Below are 12,416 nucleotides of genomic sequence, written 5' to 3'. Positions count from 1 at the left end.
CTGAAAGCAAGGATTTGAAGACTTATTTGTACACCTAACTTCATAGCAGCATTATTCACAGTAGGCAAAAGGTGGAAGCAACCCAGTGTCCATCAACCGATGAACGGATAAACAAAATGTGATACACACATACAATGGAATGTTATTCAGCCTGAAAACAGAGGGAAATTCTGACACATGCTACAACATAGAGGAACCTCGAGGACATCATGCTAAGTGAAATAAGCTAGTCACGCAAGGACAAATACTGTATGATCCCACTTATATGAGGTCCCTAGTCTAGTCCAATTCATAAAACAGAAAGTAGAACAGTGGTTGCCAGGGCCTGGGGGTGAGGGCGGCGTGGGGGTGGGGGAGTTAGTGTTTAATGGGGACAGAGTTTCAGTTGGGGAAGATCAAAATATTCTGGAGAGGGATGGTGGTGATAGTTGCACAACAATATAAATGTACTTAATGCCACAGAACTGTACACATAAAATGGCTAAAAATAGCAAATTTTTATGTATATATTTTATCACAATTAAAAAATGACGGAGTGGATGGAAAATGAAATTAGTCTGAGGCTGGTAGCCTGCCACAGGAAGCACGTGGTCACTCCTGTGTGGGGAACAAGAAACCGGAAGCCGACACTGGCAGCAAGGGGGCAGCCGCAGCACCAGCGAGGGCGCAGCCCATCTGGCTCCCACCTCTCCGGGGCGCGGGACTCCGGCCGCCCTCCTTCCCCACCACAATCGCTCCGTTTACCGGACCACAGGTAAGGTCATGCTTCTCTCTTCCTTCTTGGCAGCGCGGAAAGTGTTTGGGTCGGAGCGTCAAGGCTGGAGTTCTAGTCCCTTCTCTCTGGGCCTGTTTCCCCTGGTGAGCGCGGGGGCTGGAGATCCCCGCAGTTCCTCCTGGGGGATGTTTCCTGCCCCGCGAAGCCCCCGCCTGCCGTCTCCGGGGCCACAGGCCTTGCTTTTGTGGTTGTTTCCTGTTTTTGTCCTCTCCCTTCCTCTCCTGCTCTGACACCTGGGTGACCGATTTAGAAGTGTGGTGTTGCCTCCTGGTCCCACGTGGGTATCACCAGAGCCGGCTGAGCGGGGCCGCAGCTGAGGCCCAGTTGAGGCGTAGGGGGAGGCACAGTCCTCTTCGCCTGGGGATTGCATCTGGAGTTCGTGATGAAATCCTTCCTGCCTCCGTTAGAGGCGGACAGCTCACATTCCCATGGAACCTCTTCTTTCTAGACATAGAGGAATTTCTCTTTTCTCTTTGTATTCTTTTGTAAAATTTGTGACACATATTGTACACATATGTAACATACGAGTACATCATACAGCAGGATGATATAATGAACAGCCCTGAACCCACCACTCCACACAAGAATGGAATATCACTAAATCTTGCATTTAGTGTAGAGGTACCCACCCTACCAAATTTTGTTTATTGTTCCCTTGCTTGTTTTTTTTTTAGAGCTTTCTCACATATGCATGCCTATTTATTTTATTTTATGAAACAGTTATATAACATTTACTGTGTGCTAGGCACTGTTTTGTTTTTTTTTTAATTTTTTTTGTGAGGAAGACCAGACCTGAGCTAACATCCAATGCCAATCCTCCTCTTTTTTACTGAGGATGACTGGCCCTGGGCTAACATCCATACCCATCTTCCTCTACTTTATATGGGCCGCCGCCACAGCAGAGCACGTGCACTTAACCGCTTGGGCCAATGGGCCAGCCCCTAGGCACTGTTTTAAATACTTAAAAATATTAGCTCATTTAATTTGTTTAATCCACACGGCCACCCTATGAGGAAGGTACTATTATTAATCCCATTTTACAGAAGAGGAGACTGAGGCACAGAAAGATTAAGTGACTTGCTCAAGGTCACACAGATAGTAAGAGTGAGCATGGAACATGTCTCCTGGTTCTTAGTGCAAAAATGTCTCTAGGGTATATGTGTAAGAATGGAATTGTAGGTTATAGGGTATAAGAATATTCAGTTTTACAAGATAATGCCTAATTATTTCCTAGAGAACCAGTATACACTCTCACCAGCAATTATAAGAGTTCCTATTGACCTATGACCTCTCCGACAATTGGTCTTGTCAAATTTTTTAACTTTTGCGATCTAGTAGATATAAAATGGTATCCCATTGTGGTTTTAATTTTAATTTCCCTGGCTACCATTGAGTTAAAGCGTCTTTTCATTTGTTTAGACATGTTTCCTTTTCTTTGAAATGTTTATATGTATTTTTAATGTAATCAAAATTATCAATTGTTTCTTGTATGTTGGTGATATTAGGATTTCCTTGCTTAGGAAATCCTTCCCTGCCCCAAGGACATAAAAATACTCTCCCATGTTTTCTTATAAAAGTTTTTAAAGTGTTCCTTAGCATATAAATTCTTAATTCAGATGGAATTGATTTCTACCTTTGGTGTGAGGTAGGGATACATTTTCCCCCCTTTTCTCCATATGGTTAATTGATCCAGCATGATTTATTTGAGAGACCCTTCTTTCGTGCAATGCTCTACAATGCCATCTTTGTCATGTGTCAAAATTTCATACAAGTTGTTTCTGGGCTCTTTATTTGCCTACATCTACACTAACACCATATTTTATAGTAAGTTTTCATATCTTATAGAGCAAATCCTCTCGCCTTATTATTCTTTAGGGTTCTCTTGGTCCTTTCGTTCTTTGACATGAATTTTAGAATCAGCTTTTAATTTCCATGAAAAACTCTATTGAGATTAATTGGAATTGCATTGAATCGGTAGATTGGTAAGGGGAGAATTGACATCTTTATAATATTGAATCTCTTATCCATGAATATGGGCTTTCTCTCAATTTACTTAGATTGTATTTAATGTCTTTCAATAAAGTTTTATAACTTTCTTACTCTAGGTCTTGTACATGATTTGCTAGATTTATTTCTCTTTTTTTGCCATTATAAATGGGGTGTTTCTTAAATTATATTTTTGTATGTTACTGATATGCACAAAAGCAACTTATTTTTAGATATTGATCTCATAGCTAGCTGCCTTGCTAAAATCTCTTATTATTTTGAATCACTTGTCTGATCATTCTTTTGGATTTTCTACTTAGGCATTCATATCATTTGAAAATACTGATGGTTTCGCTCTTTTCCCATCTTTAGGAGGTTTCTTTTAATTTTTTTTTCTTGTCTTACTGCACTGTCTAGGACCTCTAGTGCAATGTTAAATAGAAGCAGAGATAGTGGGCATCCTCATCTGGTTCCTGATTTTAAAGGAAATGATTTACTTATTTCCTAAGATTTACCCATGGAAAATAATATATATGTAAGCTTTTTGTAAGTTCTCTTTATTGGGTTAAGGAAGTTTCCTGTAATTTGCTAAGAGCTTTTATCAGGAGAGGATGTTGAATGTCACCATTTTTTCCCCCAGGATCTGTTGAGATGATCGTATGTTTTTTCTTCTTAAATCTGTTAGTGAAAGTTTTTAGTTTGGGCTCCTTCAAAAGGAGAGCATGGAACAAGGACTTAGGTTCAGGTAGGTTCTTCGAGAGGTGATTCCAGGAAGCACGGAGCGAAGGAGCAGGGAGACTGAAACAGGGAAGGAGGAAAAGCCAACTGAAGGTGCATGACTGATGTCACAGCTGTAGGCAAAGGGAGCTCAGTTCTTTCTGGACCTTTGATAAGCCTACAAGATGCCCCCCAGAATTGCCCACTGAAAGAAGGAGGCTGAAGGTCGTTTCCACCAGCTCCTGTCCCCTCATTGCTTGAGGGTTGCATCTTAGGGAACTTAACTCTCCCACGCTTCTGGGAAACACTAGCAAGCAGATAAGTGGCTCCGAAAGCATTGAAGAAGACCCTGAGGCAAAAAGCGAAAAGAAACATGGTATAAGCTTGAAGTGGGACACTGGGAGGGTAAGGTTTGTCTAAGCTTACACAAAATTATCCACTGTAAGTGCAGCCGTGTCTTGACATGAGTACAGCCATGTTTGGCCACTCCATTGACCTACAGCCATCAGCACAAAAAGAAATATAAAAGCTGCTTTCTGTGTGGTGGGAACCGGCCTTTTCCCGGGAACTGGCCTGTCTCCCACGGAGAGAGTTGCAAGTTGTAACATTTCAAGGCTCTTGGAGCGTCGTGGCCCGGAATAGACTGGCCATCTGTGCCGGGCTGAGACGATAACCAAAGAGAACAATACACGTACACAACTACTGGGCTGGGACGTTAGCCAGGAGGCTCAGTGCACGTACGCCACTGATAACCATTTTGTGCATGGAAACACTAAATGCTTGCCCTGCAAACTCTGTAATTGCTTACTCTGAAAATTACTGATGGTATAAAACCTGCTAGAAACTGAGCCCCGGTGAGAGTTCCACCTGTGGAAGGGACGCCTTGCCCAGGACGTGTGATCCTTGCCCAGCCGCGTCGATTGACAGGGCTCTCCCGGCAGTGGGGCGTGGATATTATGAGTAACTGATTTGATGTGAAGTAATTGATTTGATATGAAGTATTTGATTTGATGTGTTCTCTTTTTGGTCAACCTGATGTTTCTCTTTCCGGTGGATTTGTGTCATTTCTCTTCAGCCGATGTGGGTGTTTTCCCTTTCCAGTCGGGCTGATGTTTTTTCCCTCTTAATATTTGACCTACTTGGATCTGTTTGCAGACTATCGCCTTTACTATCCTCTATGTAAAAAATATACCTTCAGTCCATTTGTTTGGAGTGGAAAGTGTCTTTTACGTCTCTGATCGAATCCCCGAACCTCTCATAACATAATTGGTGCTGTGAGCAGGATTCGATTAAGGAGATGCCTTTCCTATTCAAACAAAAGGTAACTGAAGCCAAGGTGGAAGAAATTCCAGGATGGGAGGACCCTCCCTTTTGCACTCTGGCTGGGGAGTGGGCTCGTAGGTCAGGGTTATGTGAAGCTTGGGATGCTCGTCTGCGACGATTTGAACCGTTGGATGTGACCAAAGCTTTGCAGACGGTGGAAAGGAAAGCGAAAGATGATGTTTCTTTTTTGGCACGGCGAGGTTGGTGTTTGTTGACTGCTTATCGCCGGGCTATAGAAGATAGGGATAAGATACAGAAAGAGAAGGCACTCTTGGAGAAAGAAAATTTAGATTTGCAGTCTTGCTTGGCTATGATTCAATGTCAATATCTTGCACTGGGAGATCAGGCTCATAACTACCAAGCTATAGCAGAAAAGGCTGCTGTAAGAGTTGCCAAATATAAATATAGAAAGAGGAGAGGAAAGATAAATGAACGAAAAGTTCATATGGCCATAGCATCGGCTGGTCCTAAGTGGGACCCGAACACATGGGATGGTGATATCTGGGATGATGATTCTGAAACTGATTATGAGGAAGAGGAAAAACCGCCCAAATGCACAGAGGCACGTCCTCTTCGCTGTCGGCAGATGGAAATGGATGATAATCATTCTGTAAGGAAAGATGTGATTGAGGATTTTAACCAACAAGAAATTTTTGATATTTTAGCCCGGGCTACACAAAAGCCTGGAGAAGCCATTATAACCTGGCTTGTTCGCCTATGTGATATGGGCGCTACAGGAATTAATCTGGATGCAGGAGATACTTTTAAATTTGTAATTTTGTCCAATGATCCAGTAATACGGGGAGCTTTCAGAGATTGGAGCATGAATGCTCACCCCCCAAATGATCATGGACAAGACACTGATGATACAACTTTATTGGCTCTTGCAGTAAAAGGAGCTCAAGATAAATACCCCACGGATGATATGTGGCCAGACACTAATAGACCATGGTATACTTTAAAAGATTGTGTCCAAAAGATGAGAGAAGAAACCATGAAACGGGCTGTGTTTCTGGGGTGTGATGAAGCTTTAAATGAAATGACTTTAAGTGTCCAGGTGCGAAACAAGTTGATAAAAACTGCACCTCCGGCATACAAACAAATAATTACAACCCTTCTCATGAATGAAACTGAAAACCCTATATCAACACTTGCAGATAAGATTATGCAGCTAGCAGACTTGGGAGACTGGCAGACAACTGAAAACTCTCCAGGAAGGGAAAAAAGAGAAACATTCCTTAAAAAGGATAAAATGACTCGAGGTGATATGTTTTTGGCCCTACTCCGGGCAGGAGTACCCAAAGACCAGATTGATGGAGTTGACACTAGAGAATTATGGAAACTATATAAAGGAAAAGGGCTGAATGTGAAACAAGTGAATAGAAGGGACAATATAGAGAATGCTTCCAACCCAGTGCCTACTGCACTTAGTGCACTGCCTCCTCCCTCGGATCCTCTTTTTGCTGACTTACGTGATTGAGGGGAAGGCCAAACCTCTGTATCGATTAGTGCCACTATAAGAAAAGATATTAGACCACATGTACCAATTAAAATATTTTGGAAGAATGGATCTACAACTAGTGTACAGGCACTTGTATATACAGGGGCAGAGGCCACCCTTATCTATGGGAATCCAACTAAGTTTCAAGGTACATCAATTCTGATAACTGGATTGGGAGGAAAAGAAATCCAGGCAGTTACCACTAATCTTTCTATGCAAATTGGGCAACTACCCCGGTGCACATATCTAGTTATGATTGTGCCAATACCAGAATATATAATTGGGACTGATATTCTAAAAGGATTGACATTAAATTTGGCTGATGGACAATACCAATTTGCTATTAGAGCTTTGTCTTTCCATATTAATGCTGTAATTGTGGGATGTTTGCATCATGAAGTAGAAATTCCACCTGCCACGCAAGTGATCAATCAAAGACAGTATCGCATCGCTGGAGGACAACAAGAAATATCTGAGACTGTAGAAGATTATTTGGCTGTAAAAGTCCTTCGCAGAGTAACTACAGCCTGGAATAATCCTATCTGGCCTGTTAAAAAAGGTGATGGGACATGGAGAATGACTGTAGATTACAGAGAGCTCAACAAAGTGACTCCGGCTATTCAAGCGGCCGTCCCTGATTTGATTACTCTTATAGAAAAAGTACAATGTTATCCAGGCACTTGGTATGCAGTCACAGACTTGGCTAATGCCTTTTTCACCATACCTATACCTAAAAGTGTCCAAGAACAGTTTGCTTTCACGTGGCTGGAACAACAATATACCTTTACTAGACTTCCTCAGGGATATGTGCATAGTCCCACTATCTGCCATCGACAGGTTGCTGAAACCTTGGCAAAGGTACCTGCTTCTGATGATGTCCAAATAGTACATTATATAGATGATATTATGATCCAAGGAAATGAAGAAGAAAGAGTACAACAACAGTTAGAAAAAGTAATGGACACACTTGAGGAGGATGGATGGAAAACTAATCCAGCTAAAATTCAGGGCCCAAGTTCAAGTGTTAAATTTTTGGGAATACTTTGGAATAATAGAAAACAAGAAATTTTACCTAAAGCTAGACAAAAAATATTAAATTTTGCAGCACCCCGCAACAAAAAGGAAGCACAAAAATTTATTGGATTATTTGGATTTTGGAAGGCACATATTCCACATTTAAGTCGGCTCCTTGCACCTTTATATAAAGTTACCAGGAAAAAATATGAATTTGAATGGGGAATGGAACAAAAAGAAGCTTTTGAAGCAGCCAAGCATGCTATTCAGACTGCTTTAGATCTATGGCCAATTAAACCAGGACCCATTGAGTTACAGGTAGATGTCATTGATCAGTATGCCAGCTGGAGTTTATGGCAAAAACAAGGTGCTCGACGTTATCCTCTGGGATTTTGGAGTCACAAGCTTCCCTGTTCCAGTGAAAGATATAGTCCTTTTGAAAAACAGTTGTTAGCCTGCTATTGGGCTCTAATAGACTCAGAAAGCCTTACCCTGGGACATGAGGTAATTATGCGACCCCAAATACCCATCGTGCAATGGATTCATAGCACGCCTGTTACTCATAAAATTGGACATGCACAAGAATTTAATATCATCAAATGGAAATGGTATATTCAAGACCGGGCCAAACCTGGCCCAAAGGGGTTGTCTCTATTGCATGAACAAGTGTCTCAATATAGCAGTGAGCCAACTGTGTCACCCAAGACTGATATAACAGAATCTCCTGTTACATGGGGTGTCTCATATGATCAATTGACTGAAGAACAACAAAAACATACCTGGTTTACGGATGGTTCTGCCAAAATGATATCGAGCTCATGGAAATGGAAAGCAGTTGCCTATAACCCATCCACCCAACAAACAATTGTCACCACCGGAGATAATATGAGTAGCCAATATGCTAAACTCTATGCAGTGTATCAGGCACTTCAACAAGAACAGGGGCAACAATGTCATATATATACTGATTCATGGGCAGTGACACAAGGTTTGACAACGTGGATGCCACAATGGAAAAAACATGATTGAAAAATTAATGATAAAGAAATATGGGGAAAGAAGTCATGGGAAGACATATGGTTATGGTGTCAAAACATGATTGTTACTGTATTTCATGTTGATGCTCACAGTTCTTTAATTTCTGCAGAATGAAAGCATAATTCTCATGCTAATCAGCTGGTGCAGATTCGTGCAACGCACAACCCAGGCTTAGCACAATGGGTCCACGAAAAGAGTGGACACTTGTGAGAACAAGCTTCATACAGGTGGGCACAACAAAGGGGAATCCTTGTCACCCATGATGATATTGCCACTACAGTACAACAATGTCAGTTATGCCAACAGTTAAATAAACGGGGAGTTCCACACCCCTACCAAGGTCATATCCAAAAGGAATTATTTCCCGCCCATACCTGGCAAATAGATTTTATTGGACCATTGCCAAATTCTTGTGGATATACTTATGCCTGCACTGCTGTTGATACATATTCTGGTTATTTATTGGCTATGCCAGCTAAAGTGGCCACCCAACAGAGTGCCATAAAATTATTAGATATAATCAAGTTATATTATGGAACACCAAGGCAAATTCAGAGTGACAACGGTTCCCACTTTACAGGTAAGTTGATTCAAACCTATACCAAAGAAAATTATATAGAATGGATTTATCATATACCTTATTACCCCCAAGCTGCAGGCCTCATAAAACAAATGAATGGATTGCTTAAACAACAATTGAGGAAACTCGGTCATGGCTCATTAAAGGGGTGGCACAGCCATCTAAGTACTGCTCTAAATGTGTTAAATAACAGGCCACTAGGCCCTAATGAGACTCCTCTGTCAAGGTTGTTACCAACAAAGATTACAGAAGTGGCAGCCGCCACCCATGAGCTTATGACCTTAACCTATTGGCCCCTGACGCAGTCTGCTAAACCGCCTTTTCGTGCCACGGCCGAAGCGGCTGGATTGGATTTATCTACTGTTCATTCTATTCAATTGCCCCCTGAGAAGCAGTCTATAGTGCCTACTGGGATAGGGGTACAATTTCCCAAAAATACCTTTGGTTTGTTAAAAGGACGCTCTGGACTGGCAGCAAAAGGTATTGATGTACTGGGAGGAGTCACTGATCCAGATTACCAAGGAGAAATAAAATTTATATTATATAATGGTAGTGACACAGTACTAACTGTAGAGTCTGGGGAACGAGTGAGACAACTATTGGTGCTTCCCCTCTTGACTCCAAATGTGTCACAAGGACAACCTCCAAATGAATTAACTAAAAGAGGAATGCAAGGATTTGGGTCTACAGATGGATGGAAACCTGGAGCAAAAATGTGGGTGACACATCCACCCAATGCGGCTCCCCGTGCCGCAGAAATAATGGCCCAAGGGCCCACTGCAACGCTCATAGTTATGTATCCAGGAAATAAACAGTTATATCATGTTCCTAAAAATTCTGTTTCTTTGCGTGAATAGATATTCCTACTGTGTTCGCTATGCTGTGCTGCCCCTCCATGTCTGCTGCAGACCTACATGCCAACCAATGTCTCCGTAGGACAACCTTTGACCCTGCACTGCTGGACCAACTGCTCTACACCAGTGGGACCTATAACCTGGACTATGAATGGCCGAGAAATTTGGTCTCAGAAACATCAAGCAATCTCTCGGTATAAGCCTATATCTGACCAGTCACGGAAAACTAGTTATAATTTCTCTATTACCCTGCCTTCTGCTACCCTCTGTGATGGGGGCTGATCTGGACTTCTGCAAGCTAATTTTTTAGGCCTAAGTGTTACCTTATCTAATGTTATCTTTGATGCTGTACATGATTTGCAAGATCAAGTTAATAACATTTCATATTCTAAGGGGTTATTTGATTGGTTACCTTGGGGTTTAGGTCCTTTATTGAGAGATAGTTTTATAATTATTGTAGTCATTGGATTTTGGATTCTTGGATGTGCCTTATGTACTTGTGTACGAAGTTCATTGTCTGTGCATATGGTGTCTTATGGTTAATGGAGACGGCCACGGCCGAATATGTCTTGACATGAGTACAGCCATGTTTGGCCGCTCCATTGACCTACAGCCATCAGCACAAAAAGAAATATAAAAGCTGCTTTCTGTGTGGTGGGAACCGGCCTTTTCCCGGGAACTGGCCTGTCTCCCACGGAGAGAGTTGCAAGTTGTAACATTTCAAGGCTCTTGGAGCGTCGTAGCCCGGAATGGACTGGCCATCTGTGCCGGGCTGAGACGATAACCAAAGAGAACAATACATGTACACAACTACTGGGCTGGGACGTTAGCCAGGGGGCTCAATGCACGTACGCCACTGATAACCATTTTGTGCATGGAAACACTAAATGCTTGCTCTGCAAACTCTGTAATTGCTTACTCTGAAAATTACTGATGGTATAAAACCTGCTAGAAACTGAGCCCCGGTGAGAGTTCCACCTATGGAAGGGACACCTTGCCCAGGACGTGTGATCCTTGCCCAGCCGCGTCGATTGACAGGGCTCTCCCGGCAGTGGGGCGTGGATATTATGAGTAACTGATTTGATGTGAAGTAATTGATTTGATATGAAATAATTGATTTGATGTGTTCTCTTTTCGGTCAACCTGATGTTTCTCTTTCCGGTGGATTTGTGTCATTTCTCTTCAGCCGATGTGGGTGTTTTCCCTTTCCAGTCTGGCTGATGTTTTTTCCCTCTTAATATTTGACCTATTCGGATCTGTTTGCAGACTATCGCCTTTACTATCCTCTGTATAATAAAATATACCTTCAGTCCATTTGTTTGGAGTGGAAAGTGTCTTTTACGTCTCCGATCGAATCCCCGAACCTCTCATAACAAGCCGATATCAGAGGAGGGCAGAAGTCATGTGACATAGAGCACCCGAGTCTACTATTACCAATGTAATAAATGATATTTGTAGGTTTTTATTCTCTTGTTAGACCACCTTTGCATACCTGAGATAAGCCCAACTTGGATGTGATGTCTTATATTTTTAATACACTAATTTGATTTGCTAGCATTTTTCTTATAATTGTTGCATCTATATTCACAAGTGAGACTGGCCTCTTCTTTCTCAACCTATACTTGTCTCATTTTGGTATTAAGGTTACACTGGCCCCATAGAGAGAATTAGAGAATGTTCCTGATTTTTCCATCCTCAGAAAGAGTTTTTTATACGATTAGAATTACTTCTACTTAAACTTCTGTAAAACTATCTGGACTTTGTATTTTCTTTGTGGGAAGATTTTAAATTACCAATTCAATGTCTTTAACAGTTAAGAACCATTAGGGCTTTTTATTTCTTCTTAAATCAAGTTTGGTAAGTTATATTTTTCTAATATTTGGTCTACTTTGTTTCATATTTCTTGGCATAAGTTATTTATAGTCTTCTTTTTTATTTTTAATTGTGGTAAAATACACATAACATAGAATGTACCGGCTTCACCATTTTTAAGTGTACATTTTGTTGTGTTAAGTACATTCACATTGTTTTGCAACCAATCTCTGGAACTTTTTCATCTTTACAAAACTGAAGCTCTACACATTAAATAACAACTTCTTGTTTCCCCTCACTCCAGTCCCTGGCAACCATTGTTCTACTTTCTGTTTCTATGAATTTGTATTGTGTTCTTTTCAACCTTGTAGTTATGTTCCCACTTTCCTTCCTAATAATGTTTATTTGTGCTTTCTTTTGTTTACAAACAGATTTCACCAGAGATTTGCCCATTCTGTTAGTTTTTTCAAAGAACTAACTTTTGGTTTTATTGGTCCTGTCTCCCATATCTTTGTTTTCTATTTTACTGATTTCTGCTCTTTTTTATTCCCTTTTGTGTTTACATTGTTGTTCTAATTCTAACTTCTTGACTACTTACTTAAATTGGATACTTATAGCAAACACTTTTCTAATACAAGCATTTAAGGTTATAAATTTCCCTCTAAGTACCACTGTTCATCCATCCTATAAATTTTAACATATGATATTTTCATTATCACTCAAGTTTAAGAATTTTAAAATGTGTTATTACTGCTATTTCTTTGACCCGTGGGTTATTTAGATTATGTTTTTACGTTACCAAATATGTGGGGTTTT

The 12,416-nt window shown here is 41.1% G+C and overlaps 1 protein-coding gene across 1 annotated transcript in view; it reads left to right on the top strand.

The window, feature by feature from the left end:
- Positions 1–629: 629 nt before the first annotated feature.
- The window catches only part of ICAM2 (intercellular adhesion molecule 2), a 28,660-nt gene continuing 16,873 nt past the window's right edge, over positions 630–12,416 (top strand). Inside the window, exon 1 of the mRNA XM_058561369.1 lies at positions 630–754. The gene's annotated coding sequence lies outside the window, so the exon portion shown is untranslated. The remainder of the gene's footprint in view (positions 755–12,416) is intronic.

Source organism: Diceros bicornis, chromosome 18, assembly GCF_020826845.1.
Source record: "Diceros bicornis minor isolate mBicDic1 chromosome 18, mDicBic1.mat.cur, whole genome shotgun sequence".
Taxonomy (NCBI): domain Eukaryota; kingdom Metazoa; phylum Chordata; class Mammalia; order Perissodactyla; family Rhinocerotidae; genus Diceros; species Diceros bicornis.
Note: the sequence above shows the minus strand (reverse complement) of the source record. Positions and strands in the feature narration are given on the sequence as shown.